Raw genomic sequence first — 12,055 nt, 5'->3', positions numbered from 1 at the left:
AAGGTTTTATAATATTCCAATTTGCTATGAAACAGTATATGGCAGAGAGTGGAGACATAGTCTAGTAAATATTAATGGTCAATTAATCCGATTTCAGTGCTGGCAACCAGATTTTAATGTGCACGCGAAGTTAACTACAAAAAAGCTGGTGTGGGTGAGATTCCCAAATCTTTCCCTAGAATACTGACATGAAAATGCGTTACTATCCCTGGTTAAGGCGGTGGGAAGGCCGTTAGATATAGATTGCAAGACTTATTTGTTAGGTCATTTCTCTTGTGTCTAGGTTGAAGTGGAAGATTTAGTCTACAACTCGTATTGAGATGATTCAATAGTAGCATAGGCAACTTGGCTCAACGAAAGAATTTTGCTTCTTACAACGTATTGAATATGAGGATAGTATGAACAGGTGTGGATATTGCCCAAAAAAATAAATAAATAAATGCATGAAAACTTGCCAAAACGAGAAGGATAAGGCAGAGAGGTCCCAGGTGCGAACTACGTTGAAGAAGATGGAGTCAACTCTATAAGCCATAGACCCAGGGTCATTCCGGCGAGAAGATCTCCAAGATCAGATCAACAAAAAACTTGGAAACTCATGATCTCACAAGAGCAAAATCTAAGGGAGGACGACCGAATTCAAATTTCAAGAGATAGGCTAGTTGATTCCCTTTCTTTAGAAATGAATCACGTGGAGAGGAACATGGATCCTACCTTTCCTTCTAAAGGAGGCGTTAATCAAGGAGAGAGATCACTGTCAAAGGAGATATCTAAGGGAGGATCGGATAATAATCCATCCTCCCCTCTATCTAATTCAAAAGATTTTAATTCCATTGGAAAGGAATCACGTGGACAGTATAAATCCTTTCTTTCCTTCTATGGGAATCAAAGGGAGCAATCATAGTCAAGATAGAAATATAAGGGACGATTGGACAAGAATTCTAGTTTTGAATCCGTCCTCCCCTCCTCCTAGTAATCAAGTGGAGAGTAGGGATCCTACTTTCCTTCTTTGTGGAGTGTGAATTAAGAAAAAGGATCACAATCAGCTGAGGTAGAGGAAGTTATAGAAACTTCTTCCATCAGAAATAATCTTTCCTACTTGAGTGGATCCAATCAAGGTAATCGAATGGTTGCCCTTACCATTCCCACGCAAGATATAAGCCCCTTTCCATTCAAGGGGACCGATTGAAATCTAATGGAGAAGGGATTTTGGTGCATGACAACATTTTGCTCCAAGATTGTAAAGAGGGCAGTGGGCACGACTTTGAGGACCTTTATCAACAAGGTAGGTCATCCAAGGAGCATGGGTTGACTGTGGCAAGATTAAATATGGCGGATAGGGCTAGTGAAGAAGGATTGGGGAACCTTAATCAGACTCTAGTTATGAAATGATGTCTGGAGAGGAGAATATGGTAGCTAGTGATGATGCGGGGAAATATCAATCTCTTAATGAGAGTCTGGAAAGCCAAGAGACCCTTACTGAAATTTATGTACGTCTAGAGGGGAAAATCAATCTAGACATGAGAAGGCAACAATTTCTTTTCCTGAGGGGATCATCTCTATGCGCGGGAGATGTGATAGTCGAGGTGATCATGGTAGGGGTCCTAATCTTAGGGGACATCATGTGCTTGTTAAGGTGAGGAACCCTATTACGCTTAATACTTTCCGAAGGGGCTCTTCTTCTAAAGTACCTTGAGATTCTACTGTCGATGAGGCACCTATTTTAAGGGAAGAGCTTCATGATTTCAAAATTGTTATGCAAAGAAAAGGAAAGGGAAAGAATAATGGGGAGCGGGCTTGTCGGAAGTCTGACCGTCTTGTGTCTTCGCAAAAGTGATTTGCTCAATTTTTTGTCTTCTATTTTTGAGACGTGTTTGATCCGGGACTCATTATCTCTTAGGATTGTTTTGTAGTTAGAAAAAAATCCTCTTGTTGTTGGCATTGCCATAGGTGGGGGATTTGGACTTCTTTATGTCTATGTACCTAGCATGTTTAGCTAGTTTTTTTTTTATTTATCTTTTATTATTCTTTAATACAAATGACCTTTTATAGAGAAAAAAAAAAATACAATTGATACAATAATCATGGCCGTTGCATATCTTCGTCGACATAAAATTTTTGGTAGAACTTCATCACTACAACTTGGTTTCTGGGTCTTTTAAGCGGGAGGGATAGAATTAATTATAGGAATAAGAAAATAAAAAAAATAATTTTATTATAAATTGAGAGCTGATGAGAAATGGTTAATTAGTTAACAAGGGGCAATTTGGCTATTTTAAATAATAGGTGAGATAAAGATGTAAGAGTTCACTTTTTGGGGGAATCAAAGGTGAAACTTTTGTTAGGGGAGTTTGAGTAAATACAGTGTAAGTTAAGGGGAGTGATAGATATTTTCCTTTGTATGGAAATCTGAAAATTATTGTTGAGTCTATTTTAGAAATTCACCATTCATCTACTAAGAATAATGGGTGAAAAAAGAAAATGAGACTCTTTAGTTGCAAGTGAAATTGAATTAAGATCCTCTCCAACGCGTTGGACGCAGAACACGGAACCTAGGGGCTGAGTGGACCCATGCACATATTCCATTCGAAATAAAGGGAAGGAATGTACAATTACTCCTAGCTGTTAGATGCCCAACGTGTTCCAGAGGAGCTAGACTTGATGAAATTGAAAGAAAGGAAAATGAAAATTTCAAATCTATCACCTCACATGATTATATTACCAACTTCAGATCATTTTGTATATGATTATTAAAATTACTTTATTCTGCATCTATTGTCCTTTGAATTAAAAAAAAATCAAAAAAACATCATTAATAAATATTATTAGAAAGTTAAATAGTTTACAAAATCATATTGAATAATAATGATCAAAGTTACCATTATAGGTTTAACAAATTTAATTTCCCTTCCTTGTATTTTCTGATGCTGGCCCATCCAACATATGAAGAAGCATTTAGGTTTGATCCATAAAATTAATATTTTTTAGTTTTATTATGCAATGTAAATGTTTAATCTCAACCACAAAAACTAAAATGGAATCAATGGTTGAGATATCGTAGGAGCTTTTAGGGTTAAAAATCTCCACATCCTTAGTGGATCTCCACCTCAACTTCTGTGACTCCTCAACTTGTGAGCTCAAAGTTTGGCATTTGATCTATCATTGGAAAGCTACAAAGAAAGTTTACTTGGAAGACACTATTCATCTTGAAATAAGAGTCAAAGTATTGAGTCTTGCATCAAGGTATTGGAAGACCTCAACTCTTGAATTAAGGCATGGGAGACTTCAACAAGTGGAAGACCTCAACTCCATTTTCAATTTTTAAGATTTCTATTGAATTTTTATTTTCTAATGTATTTTGTGATTGGTCCATGTCACAACTTGAAATTCTAAAAGATAGTTGTAGTCTCCTAGGTTAAGGGTTGTAGTCCTATATAAAGAGGACAATTCTTGAGTTGTAGAGATAGACAATACAATTGAATCAGAGAAAATTTGAAAGTTGCTCCAAACTTCTTATGAACCTGTAAACCCTTTTAAACCCTTTTTTATCCATAATCTCAACAATTCATTTTTCATGAAAGTTGTATCACCACTTCTTATCTTTAATTTCCAATTTGAATCACCCCAAACGGATATCGGAGTAGAAAGTTAGCTCCAAATTACTGGCCTAAGGTCATTTTGTCCGAAATTTGTTTTATCTAATAAGTAAAGTACTCTCCTGAACCTTGTATTCAGGCAATCCCGTAAGGGAGATTGCATCATTTTTCTTTGCAACCAAACAGAGCTTGAGTGCAAAACACTCGAGTCTCACAAATTCTTAGGCCCCATTCCCTGCTTGCATTGCAACTTATACCATCTGTCCATCTAACTTCATAGCCATACGAGTAGGGCTACGTAGGAGTAAATATCTTACCAGAATCATTTAAGTGGTGCAAACCTCATATCCTTATCGCTCAACAATTTTGGTAACTATCTTACTTGTTTTAGTACTTGACTTGCCACAATTTTAAGTAACCGATTTCTTGAGATTTTAAATAGCCACCCTATTGATTACGCTCTTGAATTTTGCAAAAAATCTAGATTTTGTTATACAACTACTTGTCTATTGTAACTGTTATAAATAAGAACAAGAAATAAGTATTATAAGAGATAACAAGGGAAGAAGAACGTAAACGCAACATGATTTACATATCTGAAAACATTTATAGTCACAAATTACATTGCACAAATTTATTTATATTCATGGCACAAAGGTTACCAAATCTTGTTCAAGAGATAAAAACTAAGATTATGAATTAAAAGGTAATGGATGGTAATGGCTGATCAGCTAATGAAATCGTAGCACAGTTCTCCATGGTCTTAGCTATAGTTGAAGCTGAACTAGTATCCCATAGGCCTATTGGTTTGGTTATAATGCAATCGTCCTCTTGTTTAATTTCTTGATCTAGCAAATTCTCTGATGGAGAAGCTCTCAGTCTCTCAAGCTCGGTTGCAACTTCTTTCATTGTGGGCCTTTTCTTGCCATTCATGTTCATGCATCTATTTGCAAGTACAGCAATTGCCTTCAAGTTCCTCATATTTAGCCTCTTCTACCACTTGAGCATCAAGTACCTCAAAGAGTCTATCCTCCTCCATTGAACAAATAAAAAGGGAAACTAGACTTCTCTTCTCTTCTGATGTAGTTGAATAAATTGGTTTTTCCCCGGTTAATAGCTCCACAAGTAGCACTCAAAAGCTATAAACATCACTTTTATCAGTGAATTGGCTTGATTGGTAATACTCCGGATCAAAATACCCAAATGTCCCTTCAACTGAAGTAGTTAAGTGAGATTTATCAATTGGAATTGACCTTGAAATCCCAAAGTCTGCCACTTTGGCTCTATATCTATCATCTAAGAGTATGTTGGTAGACTTGATATCTCTACGATAGATAGGTATAGAAATTGCCGAGTGCAAGTAGACAAGTGCTTCTGCAACTTCTTTAGCAATTCTGAAGCGGTATTCCCAGGTTAAGGAGAATGCATCACCACTTTTATCATGGAGGAGGCTGAACATGTTGGTGTATGATGTCTTGTATTCAGTTGTAGTTTAATGCGAATTAGAGTGGCAATTGTAGTTTAATCCGGATTAGGGTGGCAATTGTAGTTTAATACGGATTAGGGTTTTTTTTTCGCTATATATTTGTAGCGAGGATTTCTTTCTCTGTAATGCAAGCAATACTGAGAGGTGTGAGGACAAGCGTTGTAACCCTATTCTCCATTGATAGTGAAGCAGGATCTCATCTTACCGGGGACGTAGGCAACCTTGCCGAACCTCGTAAAATCCGTGTGCATTGTTTGTTTTGTTTTTCCATTATCTTCTGCATCGTTTTAGGGTTGCGTTTCTACAAATTGGTATCAGAGCTCTAGGTTTTCGGTTTCTAGGGTTTACTATCACGATGGCAGGGAAGGGATCGAATGTCAAGTATGACATCGAGAGGTTTAATAGGAAGAACAATTTCACCCTCTGGAGTCAAAGGATGAAGGATCTTCTGATACAGCAAGGTTTGGCAAAAACATTGTTGGGGAAGTCAAAGAAACCTGCAAAAATTACTGACGAAGATTGGGAAGAGATGGAGGAAAAGGCGGTAAGTGCTATTCGATTAAATCTTTCTGATGATGCCCTCCAATATGCTGTGGGTATCGAATCTGCACCGCAGTAATGGGTGAAACTTGAAAGCATCTACATGACGAAATCCTTAACGAACAAGTTGTTCGTGAAGAAGTAATTGTATTCTCTACAGATGGAGGAAGGTACGGATCTATTAGAGCATCTTAACATGTTCAATCAGATCGTAAGTAAACTTACAAACCTGGAGGTTAAGATCGAGGATGAAGACAAGGCGTTACTGTTGCTGTCGTCACTCCCAGAATCATATGATCACCTAGTAACGACTCTCTTGTACGGGAAGGAGACCCTTGAGATGGATGAAGTCACAGCTGCCCTCATGTCCAATGATACAAGGAAGAAGGCCAGTAGTACGAAATCTCAAGGAGAAGGTCTTTTCAGAGGTGACAAGGAGATAGAAAGAGGGAGATCAAATCAGAAGGGATTTGGGAAGAGTCGATCGAAATCAAAAGGGGCAAAGACCAAGGTCTCTTGTTACTATTGCAAGAAGGAAGGTCATCTGAAGAGAGAGTGCTTGAAGAGGAAGGCAGACTTAAAGAAGAAAGGTGTAGATAAGGCATCTGAGGAAGCTAGCGTGGCTGACAGTTCAGATGGAGATGATGGAGATGTACTCTCTATATCATCAGGTAAGAATCAACCTTCTGATTCTTGGATTTTAGATTCTGGATGTTCATATCACATGTGTCCACATAAGGATTGGTTTGATACATATCAACCATATAATGGTGGGTCTGTCCTAATGGGGAATGATGCCGTATGCAAGACCATTGGGATAGGCACTATCAAAATCAAGATGTTTGATGGGATAGTAAGAACCTTAGCAGATGTGAGACATGTACCAGAATTAAGGAAAAACTTAATATCTTTGGGGGCACTTGACTCAAATGGCTGCAAGTATATAGCAGAAGGTGGAGTTCTCAAAGTTATTAAGGGTGTAATGGTTGTCATGAAGGGACAGCTAACAGGAAACCTATACAGACTCATAGGGAGCACAATTATAGGTCGAGCATCTGTGACTACAGATGTAGTATTTGATACAGATGATACCTATCTGTGGCATATGCGGTTAGGGCATATGGGAGAAAGAGGATTGATGGAGCTTCATAAAAGAAAAATGTTGAAGGGAGTAAAAACTTGTAAACTGAACTTTTGCAAGTATTGTGTGTTCGGAAAACAGTGCAAGGTTAGCTTCAAAACTGCAAAACATAAGAGTAAAGGAGTGCTTGATTATGTACACAGCGATGTATGGGGTCCTTCAACAACAAAATCTAAAGGTGGGGCAGAATACTTCGTGACCTTTGTTGATGATTACTTAAGGAAAGTTTGGATCTACTTCATGAAGCATAAAAGTGAGGTGTTCACTGAATTTAAGGAATGGAAGGCTGAGGTAGAAAGGAAGACAGGAAAGAAAATTAAATACTTGAGAACAGATAATGGAGGAGAGTACACATACAAGCCGTTTCTAGAATTGTGCAAAGCTGAAGGGATTACACGTCACTTCACGGTTCCAAAGACACCACAACAAAATGGTGTAGCTGAAAGGATGAACAGAAAACTTCTAGAAAGAGCTCGGAGTATGAGGCTGAATGCAGGGTTGAGCAAGAGATTTTGGGCAGAAGTAGTGAACATGGCATGTTTCCTCATAAATAGGTCTCCATCAAAGGCGATTGATTGTAAAATTCCTGAAGAGGTATGGACAGGAAAACCAGTAGATTATTCTATTCTAAAAATATTTGGTTGTCCAGCCTATGCGCATGTTGAGAGTGAGCAGCGTTCCAAGTTAGACTCAAAGTCTAAGCAATGTATCTTTCTTGGTTTTAAGAAAGGTGTAAAGGGATTCAAGTTGTGGGATCCAAGTTCACAGAAGGTTGTGGTTAACAGAGACGTTGTGTTTGATGAGTCTCATGTAGTAAAGTCAAATTACAATTCACAAGCAGTTGGTGAAAATAAAGAAGGTTCTACTGTGCAGATGGAGTTAGGTGAGTTAGAAACAACAGGAGAGAATGAGTCATCAAGTGACTTACCAGGACAACATGAAGCAGTAGAAGTTCCCTATACTGTGGCAAAGGGTAAAGGGAAGCGTACTCACAAAGCACCTATGAGATACGGGTTTGAGGATATGGTTGCCTATGCCCTCACTGTAGGTACAGGTGATCCATCTTCCTACCATGATGCTTTGAGTGATGCACAGCATGATAAATGGATGACAGCTATGATGGAGGAAATGGAATCTCTACAGAAGAACAAGACTTGGGAGATTGTGGAAAAACCCAAGGGAAGAAAAATCATTGGGTGTAAATGGGTCTTTCGTAAGAAAGAGGTAGCATCTGAGAAGGAGCGTGAAAGGTATAAGGCCAGACTTGTAGCCAAAGGCTATGCACAGAAGGAGGGGATAGACTACAATGAAATATTCTCTCCAGTGGTGAAACACACTTCGATCAGGGTACTACTTGCTTTGGTGGCCATGTATGATTTAGAGCTTGAACAACTTGATGTGAAAACTGCATTTCTTCATGGTGACTTGGAGGAACAGATTTACATGGAGCAGCCTGAAGGTTTCAAGGTGCAGGGAAAGGAAGGCCATGTTTGTCTGCTTAAGAGGTCGCTTTATGGCCTTAAGCAATCTCCTAGGCAGTGGTACAAGCGCTTTGATTCCCACATGATGAAGATTGGCTACACAAGAAGTGAGTATGATAGTTGTGTTTATTATAAAGTGTCAAGTGATAATTCCATTATTTTGTTGATGCTTTATGTTGATGACATGCTCATTGCTGCAAGGGATTTAATGGCCAAATGGTTCATGGTTATTGATTGCTATAGAGTTGGAAGTGGATGGTCAATCTCGGCCTAGATACCGCTTCTTTTAATGTATTTTGTTTTTTATTTCCAATTTTTGTGATTTGGTTTCTGGTGTGAGTTCTTTCTCTGCTGATGGCAATGCCGAAGGTGGAGTAGAATTTTCCAGATTCCAAATGTGTTATTGTCTTCGTATATTCTTTTTCCCCTTCTTTTAATACAATGAAATTTTAGCGAAAAAAAAGACATGCTCATTGCTGCAAAGAACAAACATGATATAGTCTCTTTGAAGTCTTTGTTAAGTGCTGAATTTGAGATGAAAGATCTTGGTGCCGCTAAGAAGATTCTTGGCATGGAAATCCTTAGAGATAGAAATGCAGGTAACTTTGGGTAACTCAGAAGAGGTATATTGAAAAGGTGCTAGAGCGTTTCAATATGGAAAAGGCCAAGCCAGTTAGCACTCCGTTAGCTGGCCACTTCAAGTTATCTGAAAGGGAATACCCTATAACACATGAGGAGGTGGAGCAGATGTCTCAAGTCCCTTATGCTAGCGCAGTTGGGAGTCTCATGTATACTATGGTTTGTAGCAGGCCGGATTTGTCTCATGCAGTCAGTGTTGTTAGCAGATACATGAGTAATCCAGGGAATGAGCATTGGAATGCAATTAAGTGGATCTTCAGATATTTGAGCAAGACTAAAGATATAGGTGTTATGTTCAGTGGCAAGGGAAGTTCTACAGAATTGGCAAGTTATGTTGATTCTGACTATGCTAGTGATTTAGATAAGAGGAGGTCTACTACAGGGTATGTGTTTACATTGGCTGGTGGACCTATATCATGGAGGGCGATGCTTCAGTCTACAATTGCATTGTCCACTACAGAGGCAGAGTACATGGCAGCAGTTGAGGTTGCCAAGGAAGGAGTCTGGTTGGCTGGACTGGTTCGTGAGTTGGGGTTGGAGCAAGGAGGTACAGTGTTACATTGTGACAGTCAGAGTGCCATACATCTTGCAAAGAATCAGGTATTTCATGCAAGGACAAAGCATATTGATGTGAGATTTCACAAAATCAGGGAGCTTGTGTCAGAAGGCAGTATTCACTTGAGAAAAATTCATACAGATCTCAATCCTGCAGATATGCTTACAAAGCCAGTTACTACAGAGAAGTTCGAGTCCTGTTTGGACTTGATTAATATTACTCATTGTTGAAGATGAGGGACGCACCAAACAGGTGCGGGTTTGTGCCTCTAATGAGGTACAATGATGAAGACGTCTACAAGTTATCTTTACAGGAGGCTCGACAGAATTCAAGCCAAGGTGGAGATTGTTGGTGTATGATGTCTTGTATTCAGTTGTAGTTTAATCCGAATTAGAGTGGCAATTGTAGTTTAATCCGGATTAGGGTGGCAATTGTAGTTTAATACGGATTAGGGTTTTTTTTTTCGCTATATATTTGTAACAAGGGTTTCTTTCTCTGTAATGCAAGCAATACTGAGAGGTGTGAGGACGAGCACTGTAACCCTACTCTCCATTGATAGTGAAGCAGGATCTCATATCACCGGGGACGTAGGCAACCTTGCCGAACCTCGTAAAATCCGTGTGCATTGTTTGTTTTGTTTTTCCATTATCTTCTGCATCGTTTTGGGGTTGCGTTTCTACAGAACATAGTTCCATTGGATATGAACTCGTAAACTAGTAGAGGAACTTCAGTCTCCAAACAACATCCAAATAATTTAACCACATTCATGTGGTTGATTTGGGAAAGAATTACAAGCTCATTAATGAACTTGTCGATTCGGACATGATCATGAGCCCCTTTAGATTTCTTGATTGCTACAATTCTTCCATCTGAAAGCAGACCTTTATATACAGTACCTTGCCCTCCTTGACCAAGAATTCGATTCTCATTATAGTTGTCAGTTGCCTTTCGCAATTCATCATCAGTAAATATTTCTGTTGCCTTGGAATCACCTTGCTCTGAAGAAATCTGTTGTTGTAGTAACAAGCCACCATTCCGTTCGAAGAACTCTTGTTTGAGTTTATTTTTCCTTTTTTCCTTCAATACCTCATGCAACCACAAGGAACCAAAGAATAGAAATGCAGACCCATACCTCCTAGAACAGACGAAACTGCACAAGCCAATAACGTTAAAGAAGTTAAGAAATTTCAAATTTCGAATCTTGAGCTTCTATATGAGATTTTTGATAGAATTATAACAAATGATAACGAGGATTACCTACAATGACCCGTGTGAAGGAGGGATGCTTTGTATAAGGGATGCAGCCACTTCCACTTTTCTTTCCATCTCCATGATAACCAAGTGGGCAAGCGCAAGAATAACTCCCAGGTAGATTGGTGCAAGTCCAGTTGCAAGGATTAGCATTTGGATCCGCACATTCATTTATATCTGCAACAAATAGAAACAATAGAGTGGTGATAAAAATAAGGGATCATCATCTGATCACCTGTAAGGTTTCCATTTCAAGATTACCTTGGCATCCATCTGGAAGGTAAGGGTTTCCATGGTAACCTTGAGAACAGTCGCAGCTGTACCCAAGACCATTCTTGGAGATACGGCAGAGGCTGTTTTTGCCGCACGCGTAAGTTTCTAGATTTTTCTTACCCTCTTCACAAGATCCATTTTTGTGCTCTTTTGGCCAATCCACAACGAGAGGGACTTTCAGATCACCTGTGTCATCGAAATTTGTGGTGAAATTCAAGAGATGGGATACGGAGAAGTTGTACCAGTTGTGGTCAACGATGAAAGTGTAGCTGCAAGGATTGAAATTATAAACCATGGTGTGGTTATGGTAGCTCGAAAGAGTTATTGCGAAGTCGTAGCACCTCTTTGGAATGGAGGTTTGGCAACAGCCGATGCCTGTGCAGGAACCATTCATCAACTCCTTCTTGATGTTAGATAACATGCTACATCCACTTGTGTACTGTTGATCACTAGTGCTAATGACTTCTGCCCTAGTGTCACAACCTGTCGCTATGAATTTGTTGTCTGTGTCAGAGATCGAGAAAGCAGTGTTGCTGGTAGCCAAGGAAAAAAATGCGACGGAGTCATTCATCGATTTTCCCCGTGAGTCGTAGCAATCACTACTTATAAGGGACAACGTGCGTAGTTGGCCTCTTACAGAAATATCTAGGAGATCCCCGATGTAATTATACAGTCCTAGAGGGCCATTAGTGTCGTCGTCGCAGAATACCTCATAGTTTAGGTCTCTGTAACAGTTATCGCCCACGCCAGAGGGGTGGGGAACTGTGACTTTCCCACATCTATCTCGGCACCTAGGCTTTTTTTTTTTTATTTCTTCTTTTTCCCTCAATCAATGATGTGGGACCTACCTTTCCTTCTTATTGCATCGAAACCTTCCCTGCAAACCCACATAAACCCCCACCGACAACACCCCTCCCTCATCTGTGCTCACTTTCATGGATAAAAATCATCTGTTTTTCCTGGTCCCTGTTTTGCTGTGTTTTGCTAGCTGCAAAACACGACACATGTCCTCTTTTAAATCTGCGGTTGAGATTGTTTTGGTTGGGCTGTTGTTACTAAATCCGGTTTAGATCAATAGATGACTCGAACCATATT

At 39.2% G+C, this 12,055-nt stretch overlaps 1 pseudogene; it reads right to left on the bottom strand.

The window, feature by feature from the left end:
• Positions 1–4,166: 4,166 nt before the first annotated feature.
• LOC122080262 lies at positions 4,167–11,523 on the bottom strand (annotated as a pseudogene).
• Positions 11,524–12,055: the final 532 nt, after the last annotated feature.

Source organism: Macadamia integrifolia, chromosome 5 (genome assembly GCF_013358625.1).
Source record: "Macadamia integrifolia cultivar HAES 741 chromosome 5, SCU_Mint_v3, whole genome shotgun sequence".
Taxonomy (NCBI): domain Eukaryota; kingdom Viridiplantae; phylum Streptophyta; class Magnoliopsida; order Proteales; family Proteaceae; genus Macadamia; species Macadamia integrifolia.
The sequence above is the reverse complement of the archived record's forward strand: the minus strand, read 5'-3'. Positions and strand labels throughout refer to the sequence as shown.